This window comes from Castor canadensis, chromosome 12 (genome assembly GCF_047511655.1).
Source record: "Castor canadensis chromosome 12, mCasCan1.hap1v2, whole genome shotgun sequence".
NCBI classification, from domain to species: Eukaryota; Metazoa; Chordata; class Mammalia; order Rodentia; family Castoridae; genus Castor; species Castor canadensis.
The window spans coordinates 16465896-16483051 of NC_133397.1; positions in this window are offsets into that span (position 1 = coordinate 16465896).

Consider the following 17156-nt stretch of genomic DNA (forward strand, 5'->3'; position numbering starts at 1 on the left):
TTAAAAAAAAAAAATTGATGTCCCAACCAACGATATCAGAGGTTCCAAGGTGGGGCATATGCCTGCAGAGGTTTTCAAAGCTCTTCAGTCAAGAGTGGGAACCCCCAATATAGCTCAGCTAAACTGTGAGCTCAGAGGAACTCACCTTCCATACTCCAAAATGTCATCCAGGTATTTTGCTGAACAAAAGACAATTCTGTCTCTGAGAGAATTGCTGCCAGATTTTTTTTTAACTGAACATTATTTTCCTGCTACATTATTATCTTAAGAAATTTGCCAGTGATCCATACTTCATTAACCAGGGGTTGGAGTCTTTCCCCAACCTGAACATTTCTTGTGCCCTTCCTGCCATGTTTCTTGGGTCAGAGAGTTGCAGGATAAGCAGAGAAGAAACCAGGAAGTCCACACAGGGGACTTCATGGCAGGTAGAAATCCAAGCCTAAAATGGGAAGCTGCTACTTTTCAATGATGTTGACAGAAACAAGCCTCAGCTGTAACAGAAACAAAACCAATCACAAGATGCCCCATGGTGGGGTTTTGTTTGGTTTTTCTTTAAGAATAGATAAAAGAGATGATTCCATCTTGATTTTTTTTAAGTACATTTCACTAGTACCACCTTGTTTCAAATTTGCCAATCATTGAACCAGTCTGATGTTGTATGTCTTTGGCAAACCTCTTAACTTTTCTGGAATTCCTTTGTGTAAGATGAGCGGATCTCAAAAGCCCTCATTGGTTTTCTATAAACTCGTAACACACCCCAAACACACACACACATACACACACACACACACACACACACACATAGTTTTGTTTATTTATAAACATATATGGATGGTTCATGTATATCCTGTCCTTTGGCATCCTAACAGGCCTGTGAGGAAGGTCAGGGATTATTTTGAATTAATTGATTTCATTTATTTTTCCAGCAGAATAAATTCACACTCCAAGAGGATAAGGACATTCTCAAATCCACGTTCCCAAACTTGATAGAGCTTTTACTTTGAACACAGTCCTCGTGCTCTGATTCAGGAATCCTTGTGACCTCATCATGCCTCATCCTTCTGTTGCCTTGCTACCCATGTGCATGTACACCCTCAGACCCACACCACATGCCTACACACCCCTACCACTGCTGACTGGGTAGCCACATTCTTTCTAAAGAACGTCACCTGCAAGGATAGATCAAGGGAGAGTATTAGATGCCCAAGAACATCCTGTCATTTCCCCTTTTGCCCCGTGCTGAGTTGTGGCACATGTCTCCTACACACCCTACAGGCCTGCTCTCTGAAAGAGGGCTGATATCAGGCCCTGCCACAGTGTGAAGGAGTCCATCTGTGTTGCCCATGGGAAGGGTTTTAGACTCTACTGGGGAAGGGAAAGGTAACCTTACAGAACTAGGCGTAGCACAAAGCCCCATAAGGGCTTGAGGATTGAGAGATTCTGGGTCTCAGAGCTGGAGGGGCTCTGTGAGGGCTGTCTTACCACCGACCCCCCTTGGAGAGGTCAAACCTATTCAGGCAGGCAGCAGACAGAAGAAATTGTAGTTCTGAGGCCTGCTAGTGTAGCAAACCCTCAGGTCCTCACCCCTTCTCTAAGATTCTCTGTGATTTCTCTGGAAGAGACATATCAATCAGGTCCCAACTCACAAGGGAAACTGAGGCCTTCTGTCTTCCAAGCATAGAGCTGTTGTCATCAGGACCAGAGTTCTTGGGGTCCAGGCTAAGGAGGCAACTTTGGGGTAGCAAGTCTCCTAATGGGGATGTATTTGCAGTTTTGAGTTCTCTCTAAAAATTCCTTCAAGTTCCAGGCTGTGGAGACAACCTTGGATTAGGGGAGAGGGGAGGAAGGCAGAGAGGAAGGATAGCCTAAAAACTGTTGTTTCGAGGGCCTATTTCACCACTCCTACCCAGGAATCACAATAAACCTCTCCTCTTTAACTCTCGCCAGCACACACTCACACTTGTGCTGCCCTCTGAGACCCTGACTTGGGGACTGAACGCATATGGGTCTAGTTGGTAGATTCTGTTGTCCTCCAAGGCCATAAATTCAGACTGCCACAAATCAGTTTCAGCGCAACTTCACCCCAGACACGCACGCGTTCACATTAAAGTCCTGGTGTCCAGGCTGAAATATGGCTGCATATGTTCCCTTCTGCACCAGCAGCTTGCTGGAGATGCCACCCTGTCAGAGATGATTTATGGAGGCGGGTGGGGAGGCCAGACACAGTGACCAGCTACCACTCCTGCCAAGGCGCCCGGCAGCTTTGATCTCTGGCTGGTTAGCCCTGAGTCACCACGGATGGGACCCGGTCCCACACAAGCCTGAAATAGAACTTTTTAAACACCTTGGCTCCCTTGTTTTCCTCTTAAAAGCTGACAAAGGATTGGCCCTTGTTGACAGCTTTTCCTCCCCATGTAACTCCTGTGATACCTCACTGTCACCAGTCATATACAAAAGTGCTCCTTCTGGGGATGGTGGAGGAGGGAAGGCTGAACTTGGTGCAGAGTGCAGGCAAGACATTCAAAGCAAGCTTCAAACGCTGGCTTTCCTGAATCCTGGGGTCATACATACCTGGCCTGGTAGATCAAAAACAAATACTTCTTCATTTCCAAAGTGTTTTTTCCCATCATGATGCCTTTCTAGCACTAAGATACATCGAGAGATTAAGCCAGTATGGCTGAGAATTACTGAACTAAAGCACATAGTATGAGTGTGAGGCTCAACCCTTGCCTATGGTGTCACAGGAAATCTGCCCCAAACAGAGGATTTCATCCTGACTCTTTGAGAGACACTACAAAGGGTTTGGGAGAAGCCCCAAACACTCTCATTACCATTAGGTCACCCCCATATTTACTGAGTACTCACAGAGTGTTGGGCACTGTTCTAGATCTGTACATTCCAGTCCAGTGAGGTGAGGTGTATATGGACATCTTCAGGATCCAAGACCATGGGGCAGTTTCATGGTCAAGACAGTGGAATTGGAGGAGAAACGTATGGGATCTGGGACAGTCCCAAAGGCCTCCTGGAGAAGCGAGGCTTCATCTGTGCTTAGAGGCTGGCACAGGTTGAATTGTGACCTTCCCACAAAAGAGAAGTTGAAGCCCTTGCCCCAGCATCACAGAATGTGAACTTCTTTGGAAATAGGATAGTTGCAGATATAATTAATCAAGATACATCATGCTAAAGGAGGGCAAGCCCTTCATCAGTATGACTAGTATCCTTCTAAGAAGAGGAGAGAAACATAGAAATACAGGAAAAGCCTGGGTAAAGATGAGAGATTGAAGAGATGCATCTACAGGCTCAGGGATGCCAAAAACTGCCAGTATCACAAGCCAGGAGAGGCCTGGAACATTTTCTCCATTAGAAACAAATTTCTAATTTATTTATAAGGTGGAGAGAATATATTTCTGTTGCTCTAAACACCCAGTTTGTTGCATTTTAGAGTCCTAATAGATAAGTAATGGGGGAGGATGCTAGGAGGCCCAGAGGTGGGACTGCATGGAAAAAGCAGGGAACAACCCAACCTAGATACAATGAAGAATTTCCAAAGAGGAAGTACAGAAAACACAAATCAGGTCTAAGTTCTCATTTCCCAGGGATCCCCTTTATATTTCCTGGTCCTTAGGGAGATTTCCATCCCCCACACCATCCCAACTACTGTGTGGTATGAAAGGGAGCTTCCTTCCTCTGATGGTCCCGCCTCTCTTGCCACAGTCCTTATGGAGGAGTGCATATGATCTGAACAGGAACCATCACCCTGCCTCACCTTTTTGGCCAGAGTAAAAGGTCCATGGATGGGCACCAACCCAAGGAAAGCCAATGACAGCTTTGTCCTGAGAGTTTTTATTTCTATCATCACTAAAGCTGGTAGAAGGGAACCCGTTTCTCTTTGGTCACAGCCCCATAAAATAAAAACCTGAAGCTTCCCACAACCATGTCCGTGCAATGTGAATAAATTGAAGATAGAAAGGTCCTTCTATCATTCCATCCCCTCGTCCCATACACTAATGTTCCAGAGCTGCCACCTGGATCTTTACCTTCTCTTTTCCAATTCTTCCCTTAATCTATAAGCTATCCCAAGAGCCTTTTCTTCTCACACAAAACAGAAATAAATCTAATTTAGTTTAAACTAACTCAAATGTATCTCAGTTACGTTCTTTAAAATGAGCCTCAATCAACATATCATGGAGACAACATGTTACTGCATCCTAAAGAGCTTTCCATGCTAGGCTATAGAATTAGGATTTATTTTTAAGCCTATTAGTAAAAGATTTTGTTTTTAGTTTGAATCCATAGAACCTGGCTTCACAGTTCCTCAGGAATCTGCAGAAAGTATGTGCAAAAATATGAATCCTTCTAAAAGCAAGCATAAATGCCATCAGATTCTCAGTGGAATCCTTGACTCTTCAAACGATGAAGAATCACTGCCCTGAGCAATAAGAAGACATTACAAACATAAAACCCACAGAAGAATTATCCTCTACTCATAGTTACTAAGCAACTGCAGACACCCAGTCATTCATTCAACAAACATATACTATACCATCAATCCCAGGACCAAGAGCTAATGGAGGTGCAAAAATGTCTGTAATATAATGTTAACTTCAGGGATTTGTAGTCAGCGTGGTTGTAGATATCCATTTACAAGATCTTACTATAAGGTGTTCTGGTTTGAATATGTCACATTCCCCACAGGCTTAAGTGTTGGGGGCACAGTCCCCAGATGGTGGTGCTATTTTGGGAGGTTCTGATATTTTGCTGGAGGAAGCAGGTCACCGGGGGCAGGTCCTTTAGGGGGAGGTATCTTGTCCCTGAACCCTTCCTGGCTCACTCTGCTTCTAAGGTGAAGACGCTCCTTTACTCCTGCCACAATGATGCGTGTGCAAGTACATGGAGTCAAACAACCATGGACTGAACCTTCTGAAACCATGAACCAAAACAAATTCTTACATCCTTAAGTTGCTGATGTCACATACGTCATCACAGAGAGGCAAAAGTGAAGTAACTAATACAGAAGGCAACACCAAGAGGGGGCAGTTAATGCTGAACTGTCCCTATGCTCTTGATCCAGCAACTGATCTGCAGTAAGTAAAGCTCTGGACAGATTCTTCCCTTACGAATTGACTTTAGATAAATCACTATTTCTCAGGTTCTCAGTCTTCATTTTTAAAATGGATATAAGAATCTGCTATGTCACTTTACAATATTCTTGCGAGATTGAATTGAGAGAAAATATGTGACATCCATTGGGTCCTGAAAGCCCTTAGGTGAGGTACACAGCATGTTCTCTCTAGCAGAAGCCAGCCTCTGGACTGGTCTGGTTGTTACTCAAAGTGTGGCCCTGAACTATGCTGACTCACAGATCTCAAGCCCCACCCCACACATTCTGAATATCAATCTGCAAGATATCCCAGGTGATGTGTATGCAAAGTAGAGTATGACAGCACTCATCAGGGCTGTTCTTATCATAGTGTAATTAGAATATGACACGGAAAAAAATCCATCTCAGAGCACAAGTAATGATCAGAGAGCAGAGGCAGGAATCTGGGCTGCTGCCACTAAGATGAAGCCAGGCATCCTCAGAACAGGTGACATGTGTGGGGACTCTAGCAGCCTGGAGTGCAGTATGCCGGGGCCACAGTCTGGGTCAATCGTAGGGCTGGGCTTTGGTGCACAGAAACCTTGGTTACCAGATGCTGCTGTGACATCATAGCCATCTGGTCTCCTGGCTTCTCAGGGCAGTGATATTCACATGCTTCCATACATCAGTGTACTCGGAGGGGATTAGTTGACATCTGGGGAGCATAGCCTGCTACATTTTGCTTGTTTGAGTTACAAGGAGCACAAGAGGTTTTCTTGAAGTGCTGAAGTATAAGCCCAACCCACTAAAGTGCCAGTGGGGAGAGGGCTTCCTAGCTTCAGCAGCCCCCTCTCTGGACTCCCAAGTGACCATAGCTGACAAGTAGGCTGCCAGTAGGGCAGCAAGATTTGGAAATACAGCACAGAACTCAGGATCTGTGGGGTAGCAACAACACTCATTCCAAAAGGATTTCCCTGGTTCAGTTAATTTTAGAAACACCACATTAAAACAGCGTCGAATATGTTTCTTTACAGGAGTCAATGCAAGTGTGCATTGTAAATCTTCAAAAGGAACTGTTAAATTTAATTTAAGTTTGGCCTAGAGCTGCTTCTGTATATAGTTTAAGTTTGGCCTAATGGTTTCTCTGTACATAGTGAAGTGTAACCTAACTTGATGCATAAACAGACCATAACCTATTATTATTACAAGTAGCCAAGTCTCAGCCAATCACAGCAGCTGAGCTTCAGGCAACCAACTATTCAAAGCAGTTCAAATCAGGCAAACACCAAGTTTCAATCAATCAGTTTTTGTACTTGCTCCCATTTTCTGTGTCACTTCCCTCTCTGTCCATAAATATTGTCCAGTCAGTGGCAACCCCAGACTAACTCTGAACTGCTTCTGAGGGCCTCCCAATATACAAATTGCTCCTTGCTCAATTAAATTCTGCTGAACTTAATATGCCAAAAGTTTTATTTTTAACAGAAAATCCACTAGGCATTATTTCCTGAGCACTTTGGATTCCAGAACGCTCTTCTTATCCTACTTTAGATAGAAAGTCTTCACTCTCTGGGAAATACTAGCAAGGACAGAGTCAAGAGCAATCCCCTGGGGAGGGAAGAGAGTCCATGAGTGTCTATAGCAGGGCTTCTAAGGGCTTTCTAGTTTAAGGTCATCAGGCAATCAAGTGTGTGGATGTTTCATTCAACATACCAGATGCATCAAGAAATTTGTTTTGATAATAACCACTATCATCGTATACTGAGCACTCAGCACATCGTGAGCCAGGCTTTGTACGTGTCCCACGTAATTGTCAGAACTATTGCTCGTGGAAGCCATTTCTCTTCCCATCTCCATGCTCAGAGGATGAAAAAGGCTTTAAAAAGTCGAATGAGTTGCCGTAAGTCTTAGTAAAGCTAAATCTTAACCTTGATTTCTCTGACTCCAGCAGCCTGCTAGAATACTGTAAAACTCCCTCAGCCCTTAACTCCCAAGAAACATCATTCCCTGGGAGCCACCTATGGCTGGGATGTGTAGGGTCACTGTTGGGGCAAGGGGTCATTTCTGGGACTCTAGACAGGATCTATGTATACCAAATCCCTCACTTGTGGGCAGGGTCCACCTCTCTTTGGTTTTATGTTTCATGTTTATCACTTTCATCTTGTCACCATATTTTCTTAGATCAGTTCCTTCAAACTCACCACATGGTGACTTTAAAGACTAGGAAAGTAGACATGGAGCTCTGATGGAAGTGCTGACATTCTACTGCTGTAATTAGCTATTAGTTGGGTAAAATGAATAACTTGTGTGCCTCACACATCCATCTGTCTAGACAATATTTTCATATTTACAAATTACAAAGAGGAAAACAACTTGTCACTCTCCATCAATAAACCTGGTGTTTTGTAGAGAAACAAGTACTAAAAAGTTTATTTCTGTGCAAAACCCTTCCAAAGACTTGCCTCAACAAACAAGCCAGCACTCTTGTCATGAATGGGAATTTTTCCCTCTATGTGAGAATCACCCTTCTATATGCCACCTTCATTTCTGGTAGAAGAAGAAAGAGTGAAAAAACCTGAAGACATGATTTTTTTAAATGCAAGGGGGTATGGGAATAAAAGATCTGGTCTATGAACAAGAAACAGGGTTTCCTGCGTTTCCTACCCTACCTCTGTGACTAACATGCTGGGTGACATCATTTCAGCCACTGCCTCATCCATAACAGGAGGATTTGCATCATTACTGCTTGCAAATGGACCTCCAGCCTGTGGATCCCATGAAAGAGGAATGAAAAAATGGCTTTTGTACACAAGCCCCAGTTTATAAGCTGGGAGATGCAGAATCTGCCTGACTCACCCCAGGGAAGAGTCACAGTTTTGATCAGAAGAATCACAAAACAAGACGCTTTAAACTAAACCATTCCAGACAGATAGAAATCCAGTCTCTCTTTCAAGTTCCTTAAAAGGGGTGTGCCAAACACAGTAGTCAATTCCAGTGTTTAAACAGCATTTACCATCTGTAAGTTCTTTTTGTCTCTGGCCTAATTTTTTTCCTTTTGAAGTAAGAAATTAAAACCATTTTCCCTTATATTCCATCATGAAAATTATATTTGATGATAGTAATTAAATTGTTTTCTAATCTCTTTCTTTCTTATTTTACTTTTATTGTTAATTTTTAAGTTGTTCAGTATCATAAGCATGCTTTAAAAAGTCTTAGTGCATTCAGACTGCTATAAGAAAGTATCATAAAATAAATAAACATAAAACTATTGATTATCATACCATAAATGAGTTTATTTCTTATAGTTCTTGAAGACTGGAAAGTCCAAGATCAAGGTGCCAGCAAATTTTGTGTTTGGTGAAAGCCATCTTTCTGGGTCATAGAAGGTACCTTCCAGCTGCATCCTTACACAGTGGAAGAGCAAGATAGCTTTCTCTTTCTCTCTCTAAGGCCTCTTTTAGACTGTGTGTGAGTCTGTGTGTGTGTGAGACAGAGAGAGAGAGGGAGAGAGAGAGGGTGCTAGGGATTGAACTCAGGGCCTTGTGCACTCTAGGCAAGTGCTCTACCACTGAATTATACCCTTATCCCTCCTGGGGCCTGTGTTACAAGAGCACTAATTGTGAGGACCTCGTCTTGTGACCTAACAACCTCCCAAAGGCCCCATCTCCTAATACCCACACAAGGATTAGATTTCAAAATGTGAATTTTGAGGAAAGAGCAAAAAGTGTTGAGAATAGCAGAGAAGTACATATGCATCTCCCAGATTTGATACATATTTGCCATTTTGGGTAAAGCAAAAGGAGCAATTATTTTTAAGACAATTGCACCTCTCCACAGGTTTTTAGTCTTTTACCACATATGCATATAAAAGTAGTAATATGAAATACTGTTTATGAATTCAAAATGTATATAAATGATATCATGTTGAATGTTTCATTTTTAAAATTGCTTTTTCCCCTGAATTAATATTTTTAAGACTCACCAATATATAATTTACTTTATCTGCTAAATGATATACCACAAATAGATAATTAAGTTGATCCCAAGGTTGTTTCTTTCTTTCTTTTTTTCTTTTCCTCTTTTGGTGGTACTGGATTTTGAACTCAGAGCCTCACCACTTGATCCATACCCCAGCCTTTTTTGTTTTAGTTGTTTGTCAGATAGGGTCTCCAGCTTTTTGCCCACAGCTAGCCTGAACTGCAATGCTCCTACTTATGCCTTCTGTATATCCTGGATTACAGACATGATCTGCCACACCAGTCTTTTTTGTTGAGGTGGGATCTTGCTAATGTTTTAGTTGGCTGACCTAGACCCTCTGGATCTCTACTACCTCCTGAGTAGATGGGATTACAGTTTGAGCCACCACACCCTACCTGCTCCTAGCTTTTTTGTACTTATAGAACAATGTGACTTTGAACATATTTGGTAATGTTTCCTTGTATACATACAGAAAATTTTCTCTAGCACATATGCCTAGAAGTGTCTTATGAAGTTACAGTTTTACCAGCAATGTATATTTTTCTCATTTTCCACATCTTCACATGTAATACTTGGTTGTGTCAGACTTTTCAAGATTTGCCAAATGGATGAGTATGTAATTGCATTAATTGTTTTCATTTGTTCTAATGAGTTTGAACACCTTTTCATACTTTTTCTGGGTATTTGTTTTCTTTTGTGTTAACTTGCCTAATAAAAGTCTTTGACTGTTTTGTATATTAGGGTGGTTTTCTTCCTCTTGCTGATTCACAGGAGTTCTTTACATCCCAGATACCAGCTCTTTATTGGTGCATGTACTGAAAACACTTTGTCAGTGCTTTCTCTTTTGTTATGTGGAAGTTTGTAATTTTAATGTAGGAAAATTTATTTAAGCATTTGATTTAAGAATTGCTTTTACTGGGTTTTGTACAAGTAACCTTTCCCTTTCCTAGGATAATAAGTATATTATCCTAGCCAATCTAGCATAGACTACATGGTCTTTGTACCTGCTACCTTTTCTTGGTTCATTCAAAAATATCATAATGATTACTGTGACTATTTGGAAGTAATATATGATTATTATAGAAGATCTGGGAAAAGTAGAAAGAAAACAAATCAGTACATTATCAGGCAACTCCTAAAATAATTAACCCTATTCATAGCCCCTTCTACATCACAGAAAGTAATATGTTCTACTGTGGACAGGACTGAACTCCATAGAAAGACTGATCTGAGTTTGAATGTTCTCGCTACTGCCTTCTAGCTGATTTACCTTGTATGTGATATTTTATTTCCCCTGCATTGGGTTTTTGTGCATCCCAATTTAAAGCAAAATTCACATGTCAGGTCTGGCAAAACCTGTTCTTAAAGAGACCTGTGTGACTCTTGTACTCCTAGTAAGCAAAGGTTCCTGGAGCGTGGCAAGAACAGAGCTGCGGACACAATTGTGCCCACACACACAGGATGGGCAGGGCACCAACAAAGATGAATTCTGTGGAGTCAGTGTTGCTGCCACCAAGGCAAAGCAACAGTGATCCTCTAGCCCATTGTAGCAGTCACTAGACTTCCATTTATATCAACACTACTGAGACAGTACCTAAAAGGGATGGAAAGACAACAGCCTACCTCATCCACAGCTCTTCCCAGCTCAGAGGAGTTAATTAGCAAAGAGGAAAACAATTGACTTTTTTGGTATTATATAATTCCACTGTATTTTTGCCAGGTATCAGATTTCACCACCCACTGTCCTGGTGTCACATCATAAAAGAACTTATTGTTACCCACACAAAGCAAGGACCGCTTCGTAACTTTGCACATTCTTTGTCTCATTGCAACTGAAATCCTCAGTTCAATAGGCAATTACACTCACAAAGTATGTCATGCTTCAAATGAGTGTTACTCACGTTAAGATGGCCCTCGCCTGAAGAAAGACTATTTTTGGAGGCTTGGCAAAGAAAATTAAAGTTTCCAGCACAGGCTTGCACTGCCAAATGACTAACTCCACCAAATTTCTTCTTACCAAGAGGGAAAAAAACAGCAAAATAATGAAATCTTCCTTTTCACCATTTTGGGAATTATCTTTCCATTCTGAGTGCCTCTAGTTTTCCGACTCACCATCACAGGAATGGGAGAATAGCCTCTTAGTAGAATGGTAGTATTTGAGGGTCAAGTTGGTGGTCATCTGACTAGCATTTCTTGTGTTTCCATGCCTTGGAAGCATCACGGAGCTTTTTTGTTTAAAGCGAGAATCTAATTAGAACAGCACCCAGGGCTGTAGACTTAAAATGAAGAAGAATCCCATTCTATTCTCTGAGGCAGTAAAAATCTTTTTAAATAAAAAACTTAACCCCTGCATGTACACTGAATAGTTGTACAAATCCAAATTTCATTTTATAAAAAGACTAAGATTCAAATAAAGTCCATGCTTCTTCAGTCAGGTCAATGGAGTAAGCTAGAAGGTATGGATTCCAGTCTTGGTTCTGGGACCTTAGATCACTAATGTATCCATCCAAGTAGCAGGTCCTCTGCACTGTTGGATCAACATCACTTTTTATGTGGACCAGTTATCAGACCAGCACCATCAGAACCACCTGAGATCTTATTAGAAATGCAAATTCTGGATCTTAGTCCAGATCTACCAAATCATGAACTCCAGAGAGATGCCCAGCATCCAGAAGTCTAGGTGCTGTGTAAGTGTTTCCAATGTACTTGAACAATTAAGAACTGCTAACCTACATTGATTACTTACAGTATAAGATAAAGCTTCTTAACAAAGACCCCCAAACCTTCATGATTCTTAGGCCTCCAGGTTAATCCTCTAATGCTTCCTCCATCTCCCCATGTCACCCCTGCAATGTCCCATAGTATAAATAAGCAATATACCTACTGCCTCCTCCCCCAAGCTTTTCCTTCCTCCGACCCAATACAGCTAATCACTCTGTCCATTGGTTTTTGTGCATGACTCTGTTCTTGCATTTTTAATAAAACCTTGTAAGAAATATCTTCATCCCATGGTCTACTGCACTAACCTGAGCTTTTTGGAGACATATACTCATTAATCCTTCTTGTTATCAAGTGCTTATTGAGTACCAGGAATACAAGTGGATGCTCGGAATAGAATGACACAGAAGAAACTTCTGTCTTCTCATCTTTGAATCCTTAGCACTTAGCAGAGAGAAAGAATTATAAGTCTCAGTGGTAAAGTACTTACTTATCATGCTTGAGGCTCTGGGTTCAATCTCTGATCTGCCCCCAACCAAAACAAACTAACATTGGGAGAACTAGGAGCTAGAAGCTTGAGCAAGTATGTACCCCAACCACTCCAAAATCCTTACATTGCTTTTCAAGACCCTCCTTAATTTGACCCTGGCCTATCCACAGTTAAGCTTTGCTTCTCTCCTACATGATCCGCCTGGTCTCCACTGGCCCTTCCCCTTTCTTCTTCCCACCCAAATCTTATTTATCTTTCAATGCCAAGGTTGAATCCCAGATCACCTGAGAAACCATTTCTGACAACCTCTTTGTCATCAATATTTATTAACACATCATTCCATTAACTACTCTCTTATATCATTACTCATTATGTATGTATTTATGTTTTATATGCCCAACTAGATTTTGAACTTCTCTTGAGAAAAGCAATGACTGGTTCCCCTTCCCTTTGTACTTTACGCTTCCTGGAGGGCATTAGAGAAGGTCTTTAGGAGGAAGGGCTCTAGAGTCAGAATGCCCGCATTCTAATTCTGTTCCAAAGTCCTCAGTAGTCAAGCATTGTAGAATCAAGTAATCAAGGATACGTCATTCACCAGGAAAGCCAAACATTTGAAAACAATCAATGACTTCCGGCTTTTCAAAGCATCTTGGTTTGTTTCCTTTACTCACCTCTAGGATGCTAAGCTAAAAATCATGCTATTTATATTTTCAGAGTCACTGACACCTAATGGAAGATTTTGAAAGAACATGTGAGTTCTAGGAAAATGTGATACCCGTGGACAAGTCCTCTTCTAAGAAGACCTTGGACCTCTCCCACCCAGGAAACTTGTCCTAGACACTGGCCCCAAGGACCTAACAGGGGTTCCAAAAAGGTGAAGTCAGCAGGAATTCTACTTCCAGGAGAACAGAGATGAAGGCAAGAGGGACCTGTGAGAATCACCATTTGGGTGGAACTTTTCCACCAAAGGTTGTTTTCCTAGTTGCTCAGAAATGTCCGTCTCAGGCCTGGAAGGGAGAGAAGATGCCTATTTGGCACACACGACTTGAAAAGCCCAATTAGTAACGGCCAGAGCAAGAGGCTTTCCACGGGAAGCCAGCTTTGGCTCAGCACTAGAAATCAGTGCAGCGCCTACCAAAGCCAAGTGGCCCTGCAGGACCCACTGGGAAATCACTGGAGTTTTATGAGGTTAGCTGTAGTTTTTGTGTAAACAACATAACGTTTTATGATGGGAAACCTAGTCCTTTGCTGTTTATGGAAACGCACCGTTAAGGCTTTTTTTAATGTTTGAAATGTAAAGAAGTGTGAAAAACTAATGTTGTTTCAGAAATGGTCCGAGGAAAAAGATAATGCAGTAGCTACAATTTTAATGACCTTTCCCATAAAATTATGTGGGGGATTTGTGATAAGCGTGGCAATAAAAATGGTTTCACTGCCTCTAATTCTCCCAGCTGTGGATTAAAGGTTTTCTAAAGGATAGTACCACAGCTATCTCTATCCATTGCTTATTCTGTCACTGATTTATATGCAAAAGGAACATCAGTAAACTCACATATTAGATTCTTTAATTAAAATTAAAGTAGTAAAATCTCTTCGTGTGTTTTTTTTTTAATTATTAAGGAGGATGATGTTTTGGAAAAATTGCCTCTTGTAAAAGACAACTTAAGTAAAAATCAAACTCAAGTAGTGGCTACAGCTCATTGAATATTTGTCAAAACCCACACAATGCACAACACCAAGAGTGAACCTTAATATGAACTATAGACTGGGTGATAATGAGGTAAAGATGGAAATTCATTGATTATAACAGACATGCCACTGTGCATCCATGTTGCTGGTAGGAAGGTATACATACGGAAGCAGGGGATAGATGGGAACTTTGTGTTCAATTTTACTCTAAACCTGAAATTGTTCTAAGATGTGTCTATTTAAACATTTCCTGTAGTGTGTGTGTGTGTGTGTGTGTGTTTGTGTTTGTGTGTGTGTATTTATAGGGGATTAATCTCATCTTTTGGCTACCTGTGGTTTAAGCCTAAACCTATTTCTATTTTGCCCTTCATGGAATGTTGTAAATCTTTCTAAAATTATTAGCCCTGCCTTCTGGGCATGGTGGTACCCACCCTTGCTTGGGCACAGTTGATTCAATTTCCTTAAAGTCCCACAGACAAGACTAGAGACAAAGAAGATTGGCCTCTCTGTGAGCTGCCTGGAAGACATGCCCTGGAAAGCTCTCTAGTACCAAATTGGCACTAGAGTACTGTGCTGCTTTTTCTTATAAAAGTCAAGGTTGGGAAAAATAAGAAGAACCCCACAATGTATTTACTGAACCTCAGGCAATCAAGGCCTGATTCTACCTGGGGATTAACATGTGACCATTATCAGACTGACCAACTTTTATCTTCAGATCAACCGAAGAGAACACAGGATGTGGAAAGTCAAAGCAGTTACTGAGGTTTCCAGGACACTCTTTGTTTATGGCCAAGAAGCATGTTTGGGCAAAATTCAATTGCCTGCTGTACTTTGGGCAGCAGTGACATGCCAATGGAATGGTACCTTGCAGGGGAGGACTTGTACACAAAAAAATGCCTATGTATTCCAAAGTGGGAAGAACTTATAGGAAAGGCCCAGGAAAAAGGCATGTTAGGAATGGATCCTGAAAGGGATCCTGCTGTGGTCCCTCAAGTCCCCAGCACACACTGGCACCCATCCTCTTTCCCCAAGGAGGACCTCAGCATTTGACCGATGGTAAACAGAAACTTTCTTATTCATGCCTTTCTTTGACAAGATCCATAACAACAGTATTTGATGACAGAATTATGGCAGACTATCAACACAGTCATTCATGGATTCATTCACTCAGTGTGCCCAGACTCTGAGTCATGTTGAGGACACAAGAGCATATGCCCACAGCCAATCCATTTACACTCCCTTTTTTTACATTATCCACCTGGAGAGAAACAGAAATCAGCAGACAACCTTTATCTAGGCTCAGCCCCCATGTTCTACCAGAACCCACAGCTGCTGCCTTTTTACTCTGTCACTCTATCTTTGACCTCAGGGCTGACTTGAAGAGGCCAAATTTATTAAAGGAGAGAGGTCATTTACCCCTGTTCTTGTTGCATGTTGGTCCATTAAGGGCCAAACCTGCTGAATTACATGTGGTGTTTTATGAGACGATCAGGTGTCAAAGAGTAAGGGAGTGAAGGCTGCCATGCGGATTCAGATTTGGGGTACAAAGGAGAGGCTGTCAGAGCCTTTCTGGTGAAGCCCCCAGCAGCTGCCCAAAGAACCCTCATTTATGGCCAAGTGTGAGATCTTTGCATTTTTACCTTGGTTTCTCCACAACTTTACTGCCTTAGGAAAGCAATTCAATGTCTATGTCCTTCACTCTTTCTTCCATTAAAGAAAAATCATTTCCCTAGATAAATACAAACCAAAGAAGTTAGATTGCATTTTTAAAAAAAAATGAGAGAGCTAACAGAAAAAAACAGAGATTTCCTCTTCCATCCCAAGCTAAGAGTAAGATTGAGGAGTTTCAAAAAGGTATGACTCTTAGAAACTGATTAATTTTTAGATCTTAAAAAGCCATACGGTCTCTTTAAAGAGCAATGAAAGCCTGATTCAAGTTGTTAAATTTTATGTTGTGTGTAATGTTGTAATTGATGTCAAACTTCACATTTTCTTACCACTGACATTGGACAGTCTACTCCACTCAAGGGCTCAGTTACCAGAGTCAAGATTAAGTAACCTAACCAGGAAATAAGGGCAGAATGGAATTTTATTACATGGAATTGAAAAGTTCAAATGCAAAATAATTAAGTCTGAGCCAAATATAGCCATTCTCTCTCCCATCAGTTTATTTGGGTGGATAATTGGCTACATTCAGTATTTCACTGAGCTGCATATAAAACTTTATTGCCCTTGTAAAGCACAGGCTGAGAATTCTGATGCTTCTGTGTGTTTGGGGGAACATAATTGTTGCAATTGCAGAATGGCACTGCTTACCTAGGTCCTGAAACCATTTAGGCTTCTAAGACACAAGCTGGGTTGTGTGAAATAGCCCTGTAGCAATTGGAAAAACAACTGCTAGATTTTAGAACACATGTAATGCAAAGATAAGGACATGAGCCCTATTTGGTATGGGTTCTAGCAAGTTACTGCTGGGTTAAGATTTTTGTGTTCAAGTCTTATAAGTCTGCACTGAGTATGGCTCCCCAGGACCCAGTGTTCATGACAAATCAATTCAGTATTAGCATGTAAGGTCTTTCCCAAGGTGGTCTCATCTTCCTCTTCATCCTTCTAAGAACTGGGGACTGTTGTATAGATTGTGAGTGCCTGCTCACTATGCATCCAATTATCACAGGAACAATATGGAATTGACATAATTAGGATCCTTTTCTGGGAAAAATAATGTGTGGCTACATATGGTTTCAGTTGGGTTCCCAAAGAGTTCCTATTCTTTTCACTCCAACAATATGCCTGGATCTCTGTCTCTTGCTTGTTTCTGCAAGCAGGTTTCACAATGGATCCTCCAGGTGACCTTGCTTCTCTGACTGCCCCAGGCAGTTCAGAATTCAGCATGCCCACCTTGCTCTGTCAACTTTTCTGCAATGTCATTTAAAGAGTTCTAATGCTTTCTAGGCTTTTCTCGGCGTCATTTATAATGTGATCTCTAATACCCAGATGTTAGAATCTTCAGACCTAAACAGCTTACAGGGACAGTCGAGCTACCTGAGGAAAATCGTTCCTTCACTCCACACATATTCCCTGCTTTTATTCCATGGAAAGGGCTATCTAGGGATTAGAGACACGGTGATAAGCCAGACAGGATCCCTGACAACTTGCAGTGCAGTGCAGTGCAGTGCGGCACTTCATATCTTGCATGTGTGGACT